This window comes from Crocuta crocuta, unplaced genomic scaffold (assembly GCF_008692635.1).
Source record: "Crocuta crocuta isolate KB4526 unplaced genomic scaffold, BGI_CrCroc_1.0 scaffold205, whole genome shotgun sequence".
Taxonomy (NCBI): Eukaryota; Metazoa; Chordata; class Mammalia; order Carnivora; family Hyaenidae; genus Crocuta; species Crocuta crocuta.
The window spans coordinates 4,884,678-4,909,276 of NW_027530644.1; the positions used below are offsets into that span (position 1 = coordinate 4,884,678).

The following is a 24,599-nucleotide window of genomic DNA, read 5'->3' on the forward strand; positions in this document are numbered from 1 at the left end:
GATCGATATAAAGGTTCCTAGGAAGTACTTGCTGGATTGAATCAAGGTACTGGGAAATCAGGGGTATTAAGTAAATTAAGATATGTAAAGCATGCATACAGTCAGCCCTAATATATTGTGAATGCAATAAGAATGAGCAGTCCTGGCCCCCAGGACACACCCTAGACATAACCTGTGCTATTGAAGAGGGCCCTGAACTTAACTGGGCCTCGTGATTGTCTTAATGCTCTGCTATTGCGGTCTTTAAAAATTGTGGTTTTTTTAAGTTTATTTATTTATTTGGAGAAAGAGAGAGCAAGGGTGAGTGGGGGAGGGGCAGAGAGCATGGGAGAGAGAGAACCCAAGCAAGTCCACACTATCAGCACAGAGCCCAACATTCAGCTCAGTCTCACAAACCATGAGATTATGACCTCAGCCACAATCAAGACTCAGATGCTTAACCCACTGAGTCATGCAGGCACCCCTGTCTTTGAATTCTTAACAGGCTTTTAACAAAGGGTCTTGCATTATCATTTTACACTGTGCCCCACTAATTATGCAACCAGTCCCAAGTATAGCTTTAATGGTACAACATTTTTTCAACTCTATAAGAATTGTCTGTTTGCAGTTATCCCCACCATTCTGTTAATGCATGAAAGTAGAAAGTGAGTCTTGTTCATTTTACACTATTACAAAACAAATCCTCCTTGAAGAGTGAACAGAGTATGTAACACACATTTTGTAAATTCTTCATTCCAAGAACTTACAGAGCAAAACCCCATGATAACTTGAACTAAGAAATGGCTCAGTTGTGATTGGACCCTGTCTTTCACCTAACCTCCACTCTCAAGTGGGATCAGACATAAGTTCCAGTCTTTTGTGAGCAGAGGGGAATAATCCGGGGAAAAGACAGGTAACCTATCTCAGGATATGAGAAGGGATGTAGACAGGCAGAAGGGAGTTTCTCTTTCCCAATCTTCTCCTGCACCAAGTAACTGGAAGACTTCTGGAATTACCACCTCTGCACTGGAAGTCACAATAACACACAATCCTTTCCACGGATACTTCAGCCAGGTCACATAACTGCCACCAGATGGCGCCAAAATACAGCAAAGGTTGGATCTACTTATCTCCCTTCCAACCGTGTCACCCAACGTGCATCTTGCCATTCAATTCACAAATCTATTTTTGGACACACTTTTTTATAATTGGTGGGGATTTTGTAGCTGAAAAAAATAAAACCAATACAGAAGATTTGATTAAAAATAAGTTATAGGAGTGCCTTGGTGGCTCAGTTGGTTGGGCAACTGACTCTTGATCTCATCTTAGGTTTGTAAGTTCAAGCCCTGCACTGGACCCTGCACTGGACCCTGCACTGGGCTCTGCTCTGGGCATCCAGACTACTCTTAAAAACAGGTTGCTAGGTGCCTTAGTGGCTCAGTTGGTTAAACACTCAGCTCTTGGTTTTGGCGCAGGACATGATCTCATGGTTCATGAGTTCAAGCCCTGCATTGGGCTTTCCTCTGACAGTGAGGAACCTGCTTGGGATTCTCTCTCCCTCTCTGCCCTTCCTATGTCCCCCTCTCTCTCAAAATAAATAAACTTTAAAAAATCATTTAGAAAACAAGCTACAATTGAATGGCTTCTTCACGTGTATGCCATGAATCCTATGAGATACACACATTTTTTTAATTTTAAAAAGTGCATGTTATATCCCCTTGCTTGAAGATTCATGTTGCCAGACAATATAGTAAACGCCTGGAGAATTCTTGCAGGAAAAGAAGCTATTTTATTGTCTTTAACCCATATATTTTTCAAGTTACATTTACCAACACTTCATACTGGTTTCTGCACAAAATATAGAAGAGAATGTTAAAATATCTATCAAAAGATACAAGTCTTCAGAAACAAGAAAATCTATGTGGCTCAGAAAGTAGGTAAAAATATTCAAGTTCTAATATCTTGTATCTCTGATATCACTTCAAATTCTCTGTGGAACAAGAGGTATTTTGTCATATTTATTGAAATATCCAATTCAACAACACATTCAAAAGATAGCAATTTTACTATTTTGCAGAGATACTGGGGGGAAACACTCCTGTCACATATTGCACAGGAAAAATGTAATAAAATTCCCCATTAAATATTTTTATTTTTTATTTTCTTCCAACACAGCAACTTAATCTCTTCTCTTCCTCCCTCCTACATCCAACCCCCAATGAACATCCAAAATTGTGTAGAGCAGCCCAGCTTCCCCCTCAGCTTGCTTACCCCATTCCACAAAATAATACTTTACTAGTTACCAAGACAATGGACAGAGACCATTTATTTTCTCTCAAGGAAGCCTCTTCAAGCTTTGATTCCCTCTGCAAGTGGCTTATCAAAGCATCTGCTTAAAAAAGTTTCTTAACTGTGGAACCTGGCTGGCTCAGTCAGTACAGCATGTGACTCTTGATCTCTGGATTGTGAGTTCAAGCCCCACAATGGGCNCCTCTCTAATAATAAATTAATGAATTAACTAATAAATTATATTAACTAAATAAATTAACTAATAAATTAAGATTTCCTCCATATTAAAAAAATTAAAGAACATTTTTTGGGTATTTCTACCTGAGGATAAAAGTCTGACTCCAGGCCATCTTTTATGGAGATGTAGGCAAGAGGATTCAAGGGTTAGGGAGACTGATGACTATTTAGTAAATGTATCTATTTAACAAATACCAGTATAACATGCTATATCAGACATTGTTTCTAAATGCTTTACAAACATTAATTCATTTTAAAATATAGGCTTGCAAATCTCAGCTGCAATCCTAAAAGGCAGTAACCAGGCCTTCTCATGCCTTCCTTCTACCACCAAGCAAAGTCTAAATGTGGAAGATTTCCAAGGTTCTGCTGCAAAGTCAGTCACAACATCTTCCACTCGTGTTCCAGGCTGTATCTTCTTAAACTCTACGTCATTGGCGGATACCCCTCCCTGGGGTGTTAGTCATCCAAAAGTCTCTCATAGCTTACCATTGGAGTGCTTGAACCGTGCGTCTTCTCTGTTTACATTCAGACACTTGGCAATCTCATTCCTTCACTTTGGTTTAAATGTCTATGTGTGGAGGACTTCCAATTATATCCCAAAAATCAACCTCTCCTCTGACTCTCCTCCTCTTTCAACTTCCTCCTCAACATCTCAATTAGATGAGTAATAGAACTTTGTAATTTAATAGATACAAAGCTGAACCCATGATCTTCCCCTAGACCTATGTCTCCCACAGCCCTTCCCATCTCAGGATTGGCAATTCCATCCCACCAGTTCCTTAGGTCAAACTCTTGGATTCATCCTTATTCTGTCTTTCTCTCACTCCTGTCATCTGATCTATCAGGATATCCCCTAGCTCTACCTTCCAAATTCCATACTTCAATTGCTTTATCCAAACTCTAACCAATGATCTTGGTCCATATCACCACCATCTCTCACCTGGATTATTGCCATAACATTTAATTGCTCTTGCTCAGCCTTGCCCCTTTCTGTCTATTCTCAAGAAAGCTTCCAAAGAGGTTTTTTAAAATGTAAGTTATATGTTATTCTTTACTCAAGGCAAAAACCAAAGCCATTATCTCCATTACCTTATCTCCTATGACTCTTGTTCACACCACACTGGCCTCCTTATAGTCCTTCAAATACACAGGGCAAATTTCTTCTTCAGGACCTTGGCACTGACTTTCCTTCTGCCTAGAATACTCTGCCTAGGCAGATAACTGCATATCCACTCTCTGTCCTTCTTCAGGTCTTTTCTCAAATGTCAGCTTCTCATAGAGACCTGACCACTCCAAGAGCCCCATCTCTCTTACCTGCTCCATTTTCCCATAGTAGTCAACCAGTCAACCTTTTCACCCAAGATTTGGTTTACTAATTCATTATGCTTACTATATATCACCCTCTATCAGAACATAAGCTCTTTAATATCAATGATTTTTATTCACTGAGAGACTTTGAATTCTTTTCTCTTAAATAGTTTATTGTCAAGTTGGTTTCCATATAACACCCAGTGCTTATCCCTGCAAGTGCCCTCCTCCATGCCCATCACCCCCCTTCCCCTCTTCCCCAACCCCATCAGCCCTTCCTCAGCATTCAAGAGTCTCTCATGGTTTGCCTCCCTCCCTCTCCCCAACTATTTTTCCCCTTCTCCTCCCCCATGGTCCTAATCCGCCTATCAGTACAAACATATGGTATCTGTCCTTCTCTGCCTGACTTATTTCGCTCAGCATAGACTTTTGAATTTGCATCAACAAATCCAAGAATAGTGGTTTTCCTTTCCCTATTATTTTGTTACCATTTTCATGGACTCTTGAGAAGGAGAAGAGATGGACACTTGTGCCAAACACTTTAAACCACTCATGGGATAGTCGTTTACATGGGTAATTCACTTTTTATTAGAGAAACAAAATTTCTCAAAGAAACTGCATTTTCAAAAGTCAAGTTTACAAACTGCTTATCTTTCTATCTTTGTCTTCTAAACAAATAAGTCAACCAGACACAGGGAAGAAAGTATTTTCCATGCCTTCTACATAATCCAGAGCTAAAATTTTGCTTTCATCACTGCTGCTGAGTTTAAGTTAGTAGCATTAACTGTGTGATTACTTACTACATTTACAATATTATTATAGTTTCAGTCATATGAGATTTCAGCCTCTAAATTCCTTAAAGTTGAGAAATAGGGCTCATTTCTGAAAATCTCAAGGACTAGAAAGTTGACTTCTGAACCAATATGCTAGAGTCATTTAGCAACAGTATCCTTGGAATCGGAAATGCAAAAGTCAACCAGTAGTAATGAGAATGGATGATAAAACACACAATTTGCTCTATGATAGATCCTTGGAGCACGCATGTGCAGTTAAGCCTAATCATGCAAGCATTCAATGCACTGCAGACAGCAAAGTGTCCAAATTAAAACTATTTCAATCAAAATGATAAAATAGTTTTGTTTATTCAAAAGTCAATTTCTCTGAAGGACCATTAAGCTTAATGGAAACAGTAATTTGACATTAAAGAACAATATGTGTGAGCTTTTTTTGAATAAGTCTTTCAAGTAAGCTGTGCCCCAAAAGCCTTATGAAATAAAATGAGAAAAATAATTAAATAATGTAATGGATAATCATATAAATTATGTAAAGTAGTGCAATGCCATTACACAATGAATACATTTAAGTCATTCATTCACCGATCCAATTATGAGAGAAAGCAATTAAGGGAATAGAATGGAGGAAAGCATATTTTCAGATTAGGTTTGGAAAGCAAAATAACAAATTGACAAGATGTGCTTAGAGCCTTCCTAGTGTCAATATAGAAATCCGGCATTTGCAGATGGACATCTGAATGACAGAGTTCTTATATGATCAGAAGGTAAGTGTAGGAATACTCTGACCTCTGTAGGTTAAAGAAAATATTTGCCAGAATATCTAAGCTAAAGAGCTTAGTAAACCTCAACTTTGTTTCGAACTACCTATTTTTCTTCCTTTTTCTCAGTAGCTTTTCTTCATAGATTTTTCTCTCAGTTTCTCTGTTGTGTTTGTTATTTCTAATAGCTCAATCTCTTGCTTTCTAAGACCCCCTCCTTTTGTCTTGTTTCCTCTATTGCTTTGTTTTTCCCGTTTCAAATACTTTCTTCAAGTTATCAAAGGATAGTATCAAATGAAAATTTCTAAAAGCCCTTTTACATTTTAATACTGGTTTTTGAATATGTATTTCTTAAAGTTATATTAAATATCAGTTTTGTATCAGTGTATTTATTTTTAATTGGGTCTTTGTTAAGATGACCATAGCTGCAGATGAAAAAACTCTCCACATCACTGATTTCCTTTGCACTGTCTGCCTATCAGTGGTCAGCAGTCAGAAAAATAGTATACCTCAACAATCATATTGTTTAAAATCTCAAGGTTTCAGATAGGTAATGTTATTGGTAAACAACCCACATGAATTTTTCGGCTGCCTTTCTCCTGATTGCATTTTGGAGAGCCATTACTCCTTGAAAGAGGGAACATTAATAAGACCATGTGTTTATAACAGAAGTAAAGTTTAGGCTTACCCCAAAAAAAAATCAATAACAGTAATGGAAAATCAAGATTCAATGTTTCTAAAGTCTGTATGTAGTATGAAAACTTCTATGTTGCTTCTAAAAGGTTCCTACGTGCTTTAAAAAAAAACAGCCTTGGATCTTAGAAAATTTAACCACATAAATTTTCACATTACAAGTCTTAAAACTAGAAACCATATTATTAACTGTGAAACTATGTAATTAGTTTCTTTATGGGCCTTCAATTTTTTGCTAGATAAAATTAAAACTGCCACCAAAAATTGAGGCCATTATGAACATGACAGGTCATTTGTTGAGAAAAAGGTTATGTAGAAATAGCATCTAATAATTTGTTGGAAATATTAGCATATAGATGGCTATGGAATGTGTGAAGTATTATCAGAAGAATTCTAATCGAAAAATTTTGCAATGTAAGTCAAATATGGTTCTATTCCAAATGTAGTTAGGTTCTTAGTCCTAATGGCAAGCACAAGCTACATGAATTGTATTTAACCTGAAGTCAAGTTAATGAGAAATTCACAATTCTGCTATTATTTTTAAAAATCACAAAAATGAAAGGTACACAGCCATAGCATCTACAGCAACAAAGAATGAAAAATATCATTTTTCCACATAGAAGGATTAAAGAAACATTAAATAAACATGTTTTCAAGAATGCTCACAAGCTTCTTAAACTTTCTTGATTAATATAGTTCTTTCTATCCCAGTAAAAGGGCTGTGGATTGTCAGTCTGGCCCACTGCATCTATAACTGTTCTGATAAACTAGATCCCAAGCACCTTTTAGCCTTTCAAGTTAACCCAGTACATGGCCCAGTGAGTCCATATTCAAAACACTGAACAACTCTGAAATGTATATATCCTGCCATTTTTCTTTAAAATGTCCAGTTTTCATCTATCTCCACTGATAACTTCTGGCACGGTAACTTGACAATACTGGATACATTGACCACAGCACCCTATTTAGATGGACACTAGCTGATTTGCTTGAACAGAAGTTTTAGAGGTCTGTGTTGGTTCTCAAACCAGCCCCATAAGGATGGTAAGCAGAGAACGAAGAAAGAGGTAGATTGCTCCAGGTTGCTAATAAAGCAAGCATACTTGCATATATGGCTTGTCTTGGGCAGCTGCAAGACCAGTAAATCTCTGCACCTGCCTGCCAGAATCTTGAAAATTTATGTAGAGACCTTTACTGGGTTCAGCCACATATATCAAACACATCACTATCTCCAGGCTCCGTCCTTGCAGGGGCTTCCATTGGGAGGGAGCAAGCAGAGCACAAATCATGAGGACAGGAGAGGGTGAGGGACCTCCCACTGCCCAGGTCAGCTGATGAGGCAACTGGTGGTCACTTCTTCTCAATGACCGACAGTGCACAACACATCTAACTCCAAGGATATAGACAAGTTAACAATGAAATAATATTTCCAAAAGTATTGCAAAAATTCAACCTATTTAGAAATTCTTGAGTGACTAAATGAAAAATATTTGCTCAGAAGGTAACAGAATTTTTCTTAATTTTTTTAAATTCAAATCCAAATTAGTTAACATATAGTATAATAATGATTTCAGGAATAAAGTTTAGTGATTCACCACTTACATACAACACCCAGTGCTCATCCCAACAAGTGCCCTTCTTAATGCCCATCACCCATTTAGCGCCTCCCCCATCCAACACCTGTTCTCTGTATTTCAAGAGCCTCCTCGTTTTCTCCCTCTCTGTTTTTATCTTATTTTTGCTTCCTTTCCCCGATGTTCATCTGTTCTGTTTCTTAAATTCCACATATAAGTGAAATCATATTGGTCTTTCTCTGACTAATTTTGCTTAGCATAACACACTCTAGTTCCATCCACATTGCTGTAAATGGTAAGATGTCATGTATTTTTGATTGCCGAATAATATTCCATATATATATGTATATATACACGTACACACACATCTTCTCTATCCATTCATCAGTCAATGGACATTTGGGCTCTTTCCATACTTTGTTGATGGTTGATAGCGCTCCTATAAACAGTAGGGTGCATGTGCTCCTTTGAATTAGCATTTTTGTATCCTTTGGATAAACACCTAGTAGTGCAGTTGCTGGGTGGTAGGGTAGCTCTATTTTGAACTTTTTGAGGAAGCTCCATACTGTTTTCCAGAGTGGCTGCACCAGTTGGCACTCTCACCAGCAGTGCAAAGGAGATCCTCTTTCTCTTCATCCTTTCCACATCTGTTGTCTGAGTTGTTAACGTTGGCCATTCTGACAGGTGTGAGGTGGTATCTCATTGTGGTTTTGATTTGTATTTCCCTGATGATGAGTGAGGTAACAGAACTTTTAAAGTTTAAAAACATGAAATGAATTTTCAGTTGGAGAATTCTTACAGTGAAGTGAGGGGGTGGGTAAAGTAGCTTGTCTTATAGGCCCTCCTGCAAGTGACTTGGATTAAACTATTGACTTCTGACATTTTAGTTTTAATTACTCAACACCCTAAGTAAAAGTACATTTAAATTAAATGCTTAGAGCTAAAATGCATCTTAATTCACGGTGTAGCAGTTTCAAGTTATGCTTTATTGATCTCCACCTCTTTAGAATTTATATGCAATTGTAAAATGAATTTTAAATTTATAAAATAATTAAAGGCACATGTAACAGGCTGACTGCTGCCTCCCCGCCCCCATCTGTTCTCCTCTTTGTGTGTGTGTGATAATAACAGTTCAATTAGGCACATAACTACCCAGATGAAAACCACATTTTTCAGCCTCCCTCAGAGGTATGACTGGCCATGGGTCTAAGTTCTCACCAGTGGACTCTGAGGAAGAGAAACGTTCATTGCCTTTAGAGAAAGATTGCTTCCGCTCCACTTCCTTTCTTTCCTTTTCTTTGCAGCCAGAGAGGGCTGCAATAGTTTTGAGGCCTGCATTTTGGGATGAAAGGGCAACCCGGCAGCCTGAGGCCACCTGCCTACCCTGGACCGCTAACTGAAAAGGACTATAGTGCTCTCTGGTTGGAGCCCCTCCACCTTGGATGTCTTTGTTCCCACAGCTCAGCCCATACCCTAACTTATCTAGCTCATCCATTTACAGACTCATTTTTTCACTTATTGTTAAAGTTTAATTTAGGCGTGTCAGAAAAATACGTTGTTCTCTACTCCTAGTTGCAAGTTCGTTTGTAAGGCTACACATTTCTATTCTGGTGTTATTCACCATTATTGGACTGCTTTCTTAACAGAGATATTTCACATTTTAAAATTATGAGCCTTTCAATTCAGGGAGCAAAATAAATTGATTATGTTTAAAAGCAAAAGATTATTTCTGAATCTATGAGTTTTATTTTCCCATTTCTAATCTACAGTTAGATCATACAGTAGCATGATAAACATAAACGAATAATCTTGCATGAATTATGCATAAGGGAAAAAGAAGAAAGAAAAGGCAAGAAACAATTGCGCTTTCGGGTTTAAGAAGTGTTAGTAAGTGCTGCTGAGCTGATGAAGCACTTTGGTGGAAAGCCCTTGAGCCTTACTTGATGCCCTACATCAAATGCATCATTTCAAGATGAGAAAAACAAGACATCTGGTGTCAAAGGTAAGAAACTCACGTAGCTCAGCAAGAGACCACTGCTTTGCCTTGTGAGTGACAGCCCAGTCTCTCTTGCCCCCAAGCACCTTGCTCTATGTGAAGGTTAGAAGACCTTAAATTAATTCTAAACAGCTAAGTTCAAAAATTGAACTGTTATGTTTTTAAAGAAAATAGGTACAAATGTGCCTGATTTTTAAAAAAAGAAAGAAAGAAAAAGACTACTACAGATATGCAAATAAGATATGATAAAAAAGTAGAATGAACTACCATTTTTACATGAAATTCTCTGTGGAGGTTGTGCCCATGTTCTTTCTGCAACTTCAGTTTATTAAATTTCAGGAACATTCCTAAACAGTTGACCCCAACAACCTTAACAATTACATACTGAGACTGGAACTTAATTCAAGTGATTGGCTTTGGCCACTTGCATAACTTCAGGAAAATTACAAATCCTTTCTAATCCTCAGAATGGGGAGATAAGGGTTGTTTTGGTGTTGAAACTTGTAAAGTGATTAGAGTAAATCTTGGCATATAGCGTACACTCAGGACACCTTGGCTATTATTTTGTTTACACAAGTGGAAGAATAATACCTATATTGTGTTATGTACCGTATCCTGAAACTTGTTCTTTTTCCTCCCCCAAATAAATCAGCATGTACAGATTTCTTTCATCTTTGTGCTTAGAAGCCATGGAACTCCACTCATTATAGATCACTAATATTCATGTCATCAGTATTGACAACCAGGTAGGTTCCAATATTTTGATATTATAAAGTGTGTTGTGTATGAGTGTGCTTTGACATATGGTTGCAAATATATTAATAGGGATAAATTTCTAACAGCGCAGTTGCTGGGTCAGAACTAATGCCTTTTCTATTCCACAGATATTGCAAAATGACCCCTCAAAAAGTTAAAGAGATATATACTTAGCAGACATAATTGTCTCATCTATTTCCTTATACTGTGATCAAATTTGGGTATTATCAAGCTCATTTTCTTCCAAAGGACATGATAAATGGGTGTTGTTGCTTTAATTTGCATAGGTTTAATTACAAGTGCGCCTACTTAGCTTCTTTTTCTGTGAAATGACTATGCAAATCTCCTGCCTATTTTATTTAAAGAGCTTCTTATATACTAAAGAAAAACAAGCCTTTCTCATTTGTCTTTAGCTTTTACTTTTATTTTGCTTTGTAATTTTTTAAAAATTTTTGTGAAAACATTTATCGATCTTTTTCTAATGTGTGGGTTTTGTGTCTTTCTCCATTTTTTTGACTTTTTTCCACTCCAAGGTTATTTCATAAAATTGTTCTTACTACCTTATTTTTTTATATTTTTAAAAAGTTTTTATTTAAATTCCAGTTAGCTAACATACAGTGTGATATTAGTTTCATGTGTACAATATAGTGATTCAACACTTCCATACAACACCCCGTGCTCATCACAGCAAGTACCCTCCTTAATCCTCCTCATCACCCATTTAACCTCTTCTCTGGTAACCATCAGTTTTTTCTCTTTGGTTAAGAGTCTGTTTCTTGGTTTGTCTTTGTCTCTTGTTTTCCTTATGAACTTTTGTTTTGTATTTGTCTTTCTCTAACTGACTTATTTCACTTAGCATAACACACTCTAGCTCTATCCACATCATTGCAAATGGCAAGATTTCATTTTTTTATGGCTAAGTAATATTCTATTATGTATATATACTATATATATACTATATATATATAATTTCTTCTGCATCCATTCTTCAGTGAATGGACATTTGGACTCTACATAATTTGCCTATATTTATTGTTGATAATGCTGCTATAAACAGTGGGGTACATGTATCTCTTTGAATTAGTATTTCTGTATGCTTTGGGTGAATACCTTGTAGTACGATTGCTGCATTGTAAGGTATTTCTATTTTTAACATTTTGAGGAGACTCCATATTGTTTTCCACAGTGGCTACACCAGTTAGCATTCCCACCAATGGTGCGGGAGGGTTCCCCTTTCTCCACATCCTCAACAACCCCTGTTGTTTCTGTTCCTAGTACTTTCTAATACATAGTCTTTTATTTTTAATTTTTTTTAATTTATTATTTCTAGGAGAGAGAGAGAGAGAGACAGCGTGAGCAGGGGANCTAGCTCTATCCACATCATTGCAAATGGCAAGATTTCATTTTTTTATGGCTAAGTAATATTCTATTATGTATATATACTATATATATACTATATATATAATTTCTTCTGCATCCATTCTTCAGTGAATGGACATTTGGACTCTACATAATTTGCCTATATTTATTGTTGATAATGCTGCTATAAACAGTGGGGTACATGTATCTCTTTGAATTAGTATTTCTGTATGCTTTGGGTGAATACCTTGTAGTACGATTGCTGCATTGTAAGGTATTTCTATTTTTAACATTTTGAGGAGACTCCATATTGTTTTCCACAGTGGCTACACCAGTTAGCATTCCCACCAATGGTGCGGGAGGGTTCCCCTTTCTCCACATCCTCAACAACCCCTGTTGTTTCTGTTCCTAGTACTTTCTAATACATAGTCTTTTATTTTTAATTTTTTTTAATTTATTATTTCTAGGAGAGAGAGAGAGAGAGACAGCGTGAGCAGGGGAGGGTCAGAGAGAGAGGGAGTCACAGACTGAAACAGGCTCCAGGCTCTGAGCTGGCAGTCAGCACAGAGCCTGACGCGGGGCTTGAACCCACGAACGTGAGATCATGACCTAAGCGAAAGTCGGTTAATAAGCGAAAGTCGGACGCTTAACCGACTAAGCCACCCAGGCGCCCCTAATACATAGTCTTAATACTTACTATCTTGGGGGATGTCCATTGAGTATCTAGATGTTTGGGTTATACCTTCATATCTAGAAAATTCAGAAATACGACTGCCATATTACATCATGGATACACTTATCTAAATGTGCAAGTAGATTTGGAAAAATACACAGATCTCTGATTGCAGTCATAAGAAAAAGATTTTACTATCAGTCAAGTGTTAATAAATTTGTTGTCTGAGCCTTGTTTGTATATCTTATATCTTTTAAAGCTACAATTTGCTACATATAAATAATTTGAATTATCTATCTTATTGAACAAATAAAAATTTATTTTTTTGCATTTTTTCCCCAAAAAACTTCTGTAAAACTGACCTTAATTATTTAAAATATCATACATGAAGTTGCCCAAATCAAATAGGAATAAGTAGTGCTTAAGCTTTCCTAAAGGCCTTTATTTTTCATTCTTAAGTAAATGATGATCAGTACAAACACAGGCAATATAACTTAGTTCACGACAGGAAACAGATGCTCAAGCCCACAGAAATTAAAAGCAAATGCTTCAAACAGCTAAAATTTTATGGCCACCCCTATTATTTATATTTCTTCAAAGTAACAATAAAACTGCTATGTTTCAGAAATCTGTGGAAAGATGTAAATAGTTTATTCATATAAATTACTATAACATCCACTAATGCAGTACAAATACAATATAAAATATCCATTAACTCGCAGAAAAAAAAAGCATAGGCCAAGTTTTTATATCATTTGTGCCATATAATGCAGGAATGTGTGAAACCATATTCAGATTCATATGTAGATTTATACAGGAAAGTGAATTTATACTGGTAAGCTGATTGGTTTTTTAATCGATATGGGGGTCTGCTATTCACAGAGACCCATCAGTAATGAGAGCTTTCAGCTAAATATGTTCTTTAGAGAATTTACCTGAACTTGAAAACTCTAAAAACAACCATATTCAGGTCATTTTCATGCTGTTTCAAAAAGATTTTCTGTCCAGTAACATGAAATGAACAGACTGTTAAACTCTCATTTATTTGCCATATTCTTTGCCTGCTTTCTCTCCCTGTTTCCCTGGTGAACAGATATTCATTTTTTCAGCTGTACATAACAATCTGAGCCCCAACTCTTTGTATAAATTACAAAGACCCAGAGGCTTGCAGTTGTGATTGTGAATTTCTCACTGTAGTTGTGTCTCAAGCAGATGCTGGCCCAGCAGCTATCTACAGCCATTAAGAACACAAAGAGAATCGAGAAAACCTACCGATGGGCCAGCTGCTGTGTTTTGAATGCTGCTGAAATATGAGGACCGGCGGGGCAGCGTGAGAATCCCAAACCATTCAACCACAGCATTGCTGTTTGTAATGCAAAGATTTTTCTACTTGAACCCATTGAGGCTTATGTGGATAGGGTAGGAGAAATTACCCTGAAAATGACAAGAACTTACATTTCATGGGCCTTATAGATTGATGGAGATGTACCAAACTGGCCAAATCTTCAAACTGTACTCTAACTTGCTGCATTTGTGGGAAGCCAGCCGAAACATTAAATTAGAAAATGTTAAATATATCACGCATTGTGTGGAATTCATTTTACCAGCACTGTGTTTCTTATTGTTTTCAAGACAGGAAAACTGAAGGGACCCCATGAAAATTTTTTTCTTTGCTCCTTTTCCTGCTTCTGCTCTTGCTAGAGCCAGCACGCCTTCCCTTACACGTGCCTTCATATACGTCCTCCTGGTATAGGTCAAGGAGTTGATGATTTCTCTGGAGTCTTCCAGCACAACATACAACATCTAAGGAGTGACCGAGTGAGGTTGTCGTGAATGTTCTCCAAGACCAATGACTCCAGACACCCTGATGTCAAGACTCCTGGCTCTAGGGCACTAATGACTTCCAAAAGACACTTCAGCACTCATGCCCGTTGGACAAGTTCCTAGATGCCTAAGAAGTCACATACAGCAGACCACCGACCTCAGTAAAATTCCAGACACCCAAGTAAAGATGAAACTTATGCTCCTTTTCCTTTCTGAGTCTCCTCCTTTCTTGTCTGTATCTGCTCTCTCTCTCTGTCTTCAATAAACTGCTCTTACTTCCTCTCTTACTTCCCATCCTTCAAGAAGCTTTGGGCTGTCTTGGCTGGTCCCACAGGATCCCTCTGGTTCCTTAGACCTGGCCAGACTGCTTCATTCTAACTGGTGGGGTTTCTTAAATTACATTAACATTTTTTATTACTACTGGTTAACATTTTCTGATAATTGAATTGCTAGAGAAGGGGAATAGTTCATTGTCCAGTTTTTGATAACTGTAAGAAATAATATAATGTGTCCAAATTTAAAGTATATCAGCCTTTCCAAAATTAAGCTCAGATTAAACAGATTACACAGCTCAGAAAAGGAACAGATACAGAAAAAAATAAACAGTTCTCTGGTTTAGGCAATATCTACAGCAGCACCAAATTTCAATTCAGTTCAAAATGTAGCCAACTATTTCACTGAATGTTCAGGATTGTTGTGTGAACTTGTACAAACTAGTGAGTATTTTAAAAGTACAGTTGACACACTGTTACATTAGTTTTGGGTGTACAACATAGTGATTTGACAAGTGTATACATTATGCTGTGCTCACCACAGTGTAGCTACCATCTGTCAGCATACAACATTATTACAATACCATTGACTATACTCCTTATGCTGCCTTTTATTCCTGTGACTTATTCTTGTACAAACTGTTCTGAGGAATATGACAGATACCAACTGCAGTAATTTGTAACATTACAAAAAGCTGATATATCTTTTGTTTTTTAATCTATATAAATAAATTATTTATTTCATAATGTCTTTTCTAAAACGATATTAAACCTGCTCAAGGAGTCTGTCAATTCAGCACTGATTACTGAAATTAGTATTGATTTGGTTAAATAACTGGTCATTTAAAGAACACCTGGTTTGACTGAATGACTAAAATGTGGCTACACTAGCAGAGCAAATTAATCAAGGTAGCAAAACTAATTGAGAATTAAAAGACAAGGTCTAAAGTCATGGATAATTTGTAAAAACACAGTATAGCGATTCAGCCACATTTTAAGAATCATTCATTTTCATAACAAGGCTGGTTGCTGGGGTTTTTCTTCTTATTGGTGTTTTGATAAAATTCTTTTCCTATGCAATTAGTTTTCTTTTTTTAATTGGTAATGTTTATTTATCTTTGAGAGAGACACACAGACAGTGTGTGAGCAGGGGAGGGGCAGAGAGAGAGAGAGAGACCCAGAATCTGAAGAAGGCTCCAGGATCCAAGCTGTCAGCACAGAGATTGATGTGGGGCTTGAACTTGCAAACCATGAGATCATGACCTGAGCCAAAGTCAGTTGCTTAACCCACGAAGCCACCCAGGCACTCCTGAAATTATTGTTCTATAACATTTGAGTTAATCTTTGAATTCCTCATCCAAGTGCATCATATTACCCAACTGGCAGCGTCATTTTTCATCAATCATTTAATCTCGACAACATTTTCTCAGTTTTTCATTCTCAACATTTTCTCATTTACTTCTTGGAACTTAAAGAGGTTAAACTTAATTTTCTCTAAAATTCCTTTTGGCCCTAAAATTGTGGCATTCTCTTCTTTTATTGAATGTATAAGTTTTGGTTTATGATCTATATTAATGAAAATTTTGGTTTGTTTTCCATTTATATCATGTTTGTTTTTTAAGATTATGTAGATTTTATAAAGCAAATTGAGTAAACAATCTTTTTCTGTGACCTGTAATAATTCAAATACTGTACTTTGTTTTTAACAATATAGAATTATACTACATTATTTCCACCAAAGCTTTACTTCTACTCTTTGGAACACCAAAGTCAATCTACTGCAAAAACAACAAAAGTAATAGCTTTAGCCCAGGACCATGTACAAGCCTAAAATAAGCAATAAGTAAGTAATAAATTCTTCTACTTAGGAACTATCCTTTCAGAATATGATTGCACATATATTTATGCTCCATTGGAAAGATTTGTCCTCACTTTAAACGTACCCAGAAGGAACCAAAATTAAGAATATAATTGAGCTTCAAAGAAAACTTATTCCTAAAACAGCAAATAACAAGTAGAATCTTGAAAATAGATCCTAGATGAAAACTACATTCTCAAGGTATTAAATATTCGTATGAACCTCTAACATTATCAAAGATATCAGCTTGGTTATATTATAACCCCAGCTATTTTACATGCCAACTACTAAGCTGAAAAATCAGTTCTTGAATCAAATTGGACATTGAGTGGATACTTTATCTCAAATCCACCTAAAAATATAGAAGCCAAAAAATTCAGCTTACATAACTCATTTCTTTTTTGTGATGGACTATATAAAGCTGTTTACCAAATAAAAGATGATTTTCTTAATTATTTGGTAGAAAAACTTCAAGTAAATTTTTAATTTTTTTTTAATGTTCAATTTATTTTTGAGGGAGAGAGAGCAGGGGAGGGGCAGAGAGAGAAGGAGAGACAGAATCCAAAGCAGGCTCCAGGCTCTGAGCTGTCAGCACAGAGCCTCATGTGGGGATCTAACTCACAAACCCTGAGATCATGACCTGAACTAAAGTCAGACACTTAACCAACTCAGCCACTCAGGAACCCCTAAAGTAAATTTTTTGATAGAACAGTTTTTCTATTTTTGGAGGGAAAAACTTCTAAAAATAAATGTTTTATATCCTTGTTACTGTGTCTTTACTGTGGCCTGTCACATAATTGATAACTCATAGGTAGGCTCTACATTCCTATAGTTCATAACTTATTCTAGCTTTGCTGAATTACCTCCCCCTGGCCCATTTCAAGAGTTGCTGTGATTTGGGGGGAACCTGGTTGGTTCAGTGGTTAAGCATCAGACTCTTGGGGCACCTGGGTGGCTCAGTCACTTAAGCATCTGACTTCAGCTCAGGTCATGATCTCACAGTTTGTTGGTTCAAGCCCCACGTCGGGCTCTGTGCTGACTGCCAGCTCAGAGCCTGGAGCCTGTTTCAGTCTGTGACTCCCTCTCTCTCTGACCCTCCCCTGCTCACGCTGTCTCTCTCTCTCTCTCAGAAATAAATTTTTAAAAAAGCATCAGACTCTTGACTTTGGCTCAGGTCATGATCCTACCATTGTGAGATCAAGCCGCTCATGGGACTCCATGTTGACAGCATGGAGTCAGCTTTGGATTCTCTCTCTCCCTCTCTCTCTGCCCCTCCCACACATGTGCATGTGCACACTCTCTCAAACATTTTTTAAAAATGTGATTTTTTAAATCACATTTAAAAAAATTAAAAATAAAATAAAATCACCCACATTCATTTCTGCAGTTTGCTATCCTATTAACTATACTTGTCTATATATTTGCCTCTAGTTAATTAGATTGGCACTTACTACAGAGGGTAAACTGATCTTACTATTTATTTGTTTATTTATTTATTTATTCATTTATTTTTAATGTTTATTCCTTTTTGGGACAGAGGCAGAATATGAGCAGGAGAGGGGCAGAGAGAGAGGGAGACATGGACTCCAACTCAGGTTCCAGGCTCTGAGCTGTCAGCACAGAGCCTGACGTGGGGCTTCAACCCACAGCCATGAGATCATGACCTGAGCTGAAGTCCGATGCTTAACCGACTGAGCCACCCAGGTGCCCCTGATCTTACTATTTATAATTCACTGTCATTTCCTTGACATCTCAACCCTTGTTAACTCTGTAAAAGGAAGTCTTCTGAAATCCCATTCTCTTATTTATCCAGGGAGTGTCTAAAGAACAAAGCCTATATAAGCTACAGACAGTCTACTCCAGGCTGAGAATGAATTGCAAGAGAAGGAAGTATAATCTCCTGGAGGAAACAGGGTGTTCTCCTCATCTGGAAGCGGACGTTACTGAGCGTGCTCTCCCCACAAGGCAGCTCTGCAGCAATGACCCTGTGCTGTAGGAGGCAGCCGGCATGTGTTTGAATCCCAGCTCCAGCACTGTGCCTCAGTTGTAAAAAACACATTTGCTCAGCTGTAAAATAGTATAATACCAACTCCAAGGGGCTGTCTTAAAGATTAAATGAGTCCATGCACAAATACGTGGATGGTACTCAGAACCAAGTAAGCAGTATATAAGATTATTATCATCTTAAAGAGGATTCAATACCTGACATAGATATAGCCAAATAATTTCAAGAATGTATTTAAAAGCAAACATTAGAGTGTGTAAAGTATCTAGTACTCTTTTCTTAATATTCATTTATTTTGAGAAAGAGAGCGAGTGTGAATGGGGTAGTGGTAGAGAGAGAGAGAAGGAGAGAGAGAATCCCAAGCAAGCTCCATGCTGTCAGTACAGAGGCCAATGTGGGGCTCCATTTCACAAACTGTGAGATCATGACCTGAGCCAAAACCAAGAGTCGGATGCTTAACCACCTGAGCCACCCAGGTGCCCCTAAGAAATCTGGTATTCTTAATTATGAGTGTTGCTGCCCATCTCCTTCTACATCCCATTGGTACAGGTAATAAAGAGCTCACCAAATATGAGGACAGTAATTGATAAGTCAACATCTACTTTGTGAGTAAGTATTGGGGGCTTATTTGCTTAGTTTTACTGAGCTGACTATTCAAACAGTTCACAGACCTAACTTCTGCTAAGAGCACCCTGGTGAGCTCAGCCTCATGTACCAGCATGTTACAGCCTGCCTTCTGCAAACTTTCCCGGGCTCAGGCTGCTCCCAGGTGGAATGCTTACTGGTTAAGAGCTCAGAACCTGGATTTCAGGTTGCTGGATCAGAATGCTGAATTTAAACCCTAGTCTGACACTAATCCCTGTGTGGTCTTCCACATGTTACTTAACCTCTCTTCCATACCAGGCTAGTAATGGTGAATCTCAAACTAAAGTAAGGTGAAACTACATTGTAAAGGGCCTGGCCAGTGGTGGTTTCTCTAAAGGTTATAGTTATTGTTCTGATTATTGTTACCTTTGTCGCAGTCACGTCTGTTATCTTTCTTCGTGCTCCCACCTCCTTGTAGAATCTTCCATTTTCTCCCAGTCTCAGGGAAATGAATTTAAACTGGCAGTAGACACGAGGAGATTCAGTAAAGGTTCTGGAAAGATGAAATACAAGAATTATCTACTAATCTTCTCTATTCTCAAATGCTTTCTCACACTTAAGGTTTTAAAAGTTACATTTTGGGGCGCCTGGGTGGCTTAGTCGGTTAAGCGTCCGACTTTCGCTTAGGTCATGATCTCACGGTTCGTGGGTTAGAGGCCCGCGTCGGGCTCTGTGCTGACTGCCAGCTCAGAGCCTGGAGCCTGTTTCAGTCTGTGACTCCCTCTCTCTCTGACCCTCCCGTGCTCACGCTGTGTCTCTCTCTCTCTCTCCTAGAAATAAATAAAACAAAACAAACAAACAAAAAAAAGAAACTAAAAAAAAAAGTTACTCACATTTTTATTTTTAAGTTACTAATTAACTGACCTTCCTTGTTGTAGCTGGTTTCAGCCAAGCAGGGGAGGGAAATGAGAGATTAATTACTCAGCCCAGAGAAGAGTTTAGGGTCAAGTCCCTTTCCTAGAATTTATAGTGAGGAAACAGGGGTAAGATGAAAATAATTTCAAAAAAGTGAAAATTTAGTAATATGTTGCTATAACTGTTGGAAAAAGTGTGAATGACTTCCATATGAGCAAAAGGATTGTAGAGGGTCCTTTTGGTAGAATTTTGGGGGTTATCTTATTCTGTTAGAATCTAGATTTTTCACTAGAATAGTCCACAGCTCTGATGAGATGGAAGTTAGCCTGCAGAAAAGTAATAATGATGTAGGTAGGTATTCCTTCCAACTGTCATGTAAATGGCTCCTGTTTGAGTCAATGCCAATGGATTGTCAAATAAATATATAAATCTCCATAAATCCAATTCTCATTAGAAGTGGTTAGAACATCTTACTAGTTCACTCATTAGTTGATGAGTTAAATAAAATAGTTCACATATGTTTCATTTTATACTTGTAAAGAGACATAATTTTATCACTTTGCAAATTACTATTTAATGAAAAGTACAAAATTAAGACACAGAATCATATGATTAAATCTGTATCAACAAGAGAAAAGGTCGAGAAAGATTTGGAAGAGCAACTTAACATGAAGAATGTTAAAAGAAATAAGAAGAAATTTACCAAGAAGACAAGAAAGTAATTCTCCACATAAGAAATAGCAGGCATAAAGATTCATGAATGTGAAATAGCATTTATTCATTCAACATGAAGTGAGGTGAAAAAGAAGATACAGCTCTTACTGTCAGAAACTTTATAGATAAGTAGAGGACAATTAAAATAAGACAAGTATGACTCAGTGTAATTTTTTAAAGTGGAAAATAACAAGGGTACTGTGAGACACAGAGGAAGGGCATCGGTTTAGAAAAGAGATGTTAGAGGGAATGCCTGGGTGACTCACTCAGTTAAACTGAGTCACTTTGGGCTCAGGCCATGATCTCACGGTTTTTGGGTTTAAGCCCTGTCTTGGGCTCTGTGCTGACAGTGGGGAGCCAACTTGGGATTCTCTCTCTCCCTTTCTCTTTGGCCTTCCCCCACCCCTGCTCTCTCTCTCTCTATCTCAAAATAAAAAGAGAGGGTAGGAAAGCTTTTCAGTAGTGTTACTATTTGCAATGAATCATGAAGAATCAGTAGAAATTATCTAGAAGTTGCTCTGTCAGTTAAGTGTTGGACTCTTGATTTCGGCTCCAGTCATGATCTCACGGTTTGTGAGATGGAGCCCCACAAACTGAGAGTGCAGAACCTGCAGAGGATTCTCTCTCTCTCTCTCTCTTTGCCCCTCCCCCTCTCCTGCTCATGCTCACTTCTCTCTCAAAATAAGTAAATAAACATTTTTTTAAAAAAGAAATTATCTTGGGGTGCCTGGGTCGTTCAATCGGGTAAGCATCCAACTTCGACTCAGGTCATGATCTCATGGTTCACAAGTTTGAGCCCTGCATCAGGCTCTGTCAGCTGTGCTGACAGCTCAGAGCCTGGAGCCTGCCCCGGATTCTCTGTCTCCCTCTCTCTCTCTGCCCCTCCCCTACTTGCTCTTGCTCTCTCTCTTTCTCTCTCTCAAAAATAAATAAATATTTAAAAAATAATTGAAAAAACAGAATAGATGGAGGAGGAACAATGGACATCTGAAGCAGAGGAAAAAGAATGTGGAAGCTTGAAAGTCTGAGTTTCTGGCAGACTAGAAATGTTTTGAATCAATGGATCTCAAATACTGGTCCTTGACAAAGTTTTCAACAACTAAGAGAAAAGTGTTAAAAACAAGTAATGTGACTCTTAATCTATGCCCATAACACCTTAGAAATGGGTCATGAACAATCCACTGCCAGAAGTATGTCTTCCTATGAAATACATGTTGTACACATAGTCCAAATGATTTCTCTACTTACTCTCACAAGTTAATATTCAGTCAATCGAGTGTCTGCCTCAGTGTCCACAAATTCTCTGTTCCTTTCCTTTCTTCTCCCTTCATTCACCATCCTGCCCTTCATGTTCTCCTTGATCTTTTTTTCTCTTCTGCTCTTCTCCCAGTTTTCCAGTTCCTTGAAAGATGCTTTATGTTAGGTCCCTGGTGTATGACCCTGGAGGAAAGTTAAGACTTTTGAATTAAGTTGTCTGCAAGACAAACAAATCTTTTCCCTGCTAATATTGATCACCCCTCCCAGATTAAGTCAATGTGCTATTATATTAGTAAAGTCTCTGTCTTAAAAAAAAAAAAAAAAACCTGGGTTACATGGGTGGCTCAGTTGGTTAAGTGTCCCACTTCAGTTCAGGTCATGATCTCACTGTTTGCAGGTCCGAGCCCCACTTTGGACTCTGTGCTGACAGCTCAGAGCCTGCAGCCTGCTTCAGATTCTGTGACCCCTCTCTCTCTGTCCCTCCCCCTCTTGCTCTCTCTCTCAAAAATAAATAAACATTAAAAAAATCCTTTCTTTTCTCTCAAGGATGAGAAGGAAAATGAAAAAAAGAGGAAAAAGAAATACCTTGTGTTCCACTACATTCTCTAGGGTGATTTTTTTGTCCATAGAGTTATATTTACTCAGTCTAAAGTATCATTGTTAATTCTGTACTAGTGAATTTATTGTTTTGAGTGTGTGTATGTGTGCATGTTAAAATGCTCTTTATTTGGGGGCACCTGGGTGGCTCAGTCATTAAGCATCTGACTTCATCTCAGGTCATGATCTTATGGTTCATGAGTTCAAGTTCCACATGAGGTAAGCATGAGCCCCACTTCAGCTGAACCCCATTTCTCTCTCTCCCTCTCCCCATCTCTCTCTGCCTCTCTCTCACTTGTACCTTCTCTGAGAAAAAAAAAATGCTCTTTATTTTATGGAACATTAGATGGTTCCTAGTAATGTATTTTAATGTCTCTTTTCAGCAAAATTAAAAGTTTCCAACCCCAAGTCAATATCCAAATTTTAAAAATTGTCTTGGTAAATCCACAAATCAGAGAACTAGACTAGATAATGTTCAATAGATCTTCTGACAAGATCAGATCGTCAAATCCTTCAAAGCCAGGACTATGATTTAAACTATGAGGGCTCTGGTCCAGTGTCCTTTGACCACTACTTGCTGGAATATCTCAGAATCTGCAACACATCACCTACAAATTGGGAAGTGTTAGCGATACAAGCAATGTCAGTGGCAGCATGGAAAAATAATAGTTTAAGATGCATTTTGGTATTGTACTAAATTAACATTCAAATTTTTAATCACAGCATTCATATTAAACCTATATAGCATTATGTTCTTTAGACTTGAGGAAGATAATTTAGGTAATTATGCAATCTCATTTCAAGAACCCAAAGACAACATGTTTAAATTATTCTTCAGCACTGAATCCTAATAAAACAAATGAAACAGGTTATCAGTAAATGAGAGGTTTTTTCATTACCTTTGAATAAAAAAACCTTTCCAAACCTGAGCAACATGTTTCATGAGAGCAAAAACATACTTATTCTTCACAGGGGAAATACCATGTATTTGTAATGACTCACAGAGCCACAGTTAAGCTATCTGAAACAACAAAAGCAGGAAGAATTTTTTAACCCAGTGCATTTAAGTGAAAAACAAAGATGAACCCAGAAAACATGAATTCTATGATAATTTGAATGAGAATTTACCAATATACATATGACATGCTGAAATTGCAGATTTTATTTGAATAACTGAAACGTCATCTGACAAACAATGAACTGGGTATTTTTTCTCCTTAAAAATCTTCAACTCCCAATAGAAAATGGTCCAGAAAAAGGGAACTAATACTGTACCACTGTCTATCAGATCAGACATCTGAGAGTCCATCTCAAGCACTACTGATTCAATTAATTAATTAAATGATGCTTTTGTTTCAATTGAAATGCAGGTTATTTCTTACTGTTCCACAACAATATTTTTTAAAATTTGATCAGCATTTAAATTTCATTTAGCACATGAACAAAAAGTAACATAGTATATGCAGTGTTTCCTAGAAGACATTGTTAAATTAAATAAAGCCAAGTACATGGGGCACCTGGGTGGCTCAATTGGTTAAGGGTCCAATTTTAGCTAAGGTCATGATCTCACCATTCATGAGTTTGAGGCCCACTTTGGGCTCTGTGCTGACAGCTCAGAGGCTGGAGCCTGCTTAGGATTCTGTGTCTCTCTCTCTCTCTGCCCTTCCTCCGCTCGTGCATGCGCACTCGCAGTCTCTCTCTCTCTCAAAACATGAATAAAAATACTTTTAAAAAAGCTGAGTACAAAACAGTATATGCAACCATTTGCATAAAAAAGGAAAATATAAATATCACATATACCTTCCTATTTTTACCAAAAGAAATACAGGGGGCGAGGGACACCTGGGTGGCTCAGTTGGTTAAGCATCCAACTTCAGCTCAAGTCATGATCTCAGGATTAGTGGGTTTGAGCCTCGTGTTGGAGTCTGTGCTGACAGCTCAGAGCCTGGAGCCTGTTTCAGATTCTGTGTCTCCTTCTCTCTCTGCCCTCTCCTGCTCATGCTCTATCTCTCTATGTCTTTCAAAAATAAATAAATGTAAAATACCTCAGGGAAGGATGGGAGAAGACCTAAACCCAAGTGCCCTCAGTGAGGGGAAGGCAAGATATTTATATAATCTTAAAATGTCTCTCCACAGATCACTTATGAGTTGTA

The 24,599-nt window shown here is 37.6% G+C and overlaps 1 long non-coding RNA gene across 2 annotated transcripts in view; it reads right to left on the reverse strand.

Annotated features, from left to right (window-relative positions):
- LOC144235546 (uncharacterized) overlaps positions 1–22,029 on the reverse strand; it is a 244,502-nt gene extending 222,473 nt beyond the window's left edge. For both annotated transcript variants that reach the window (XR_013336246.1, XR_013336245.1), the window contains exons 1-2: positions 21,841–22,029; positions 19,390–19,516 (exon numbers count right to left, since the gene is read on the reverse strand). This is a non-coding gene — a long non-coding RNA (uncharacterized LOC144235546). The remainder of the gene's footprint in view (positions 1–19,389; positions 19,517–21,840) is intronic.
- Positions 22,030–24,599: the final 2,570 nt, after the last annotated feature.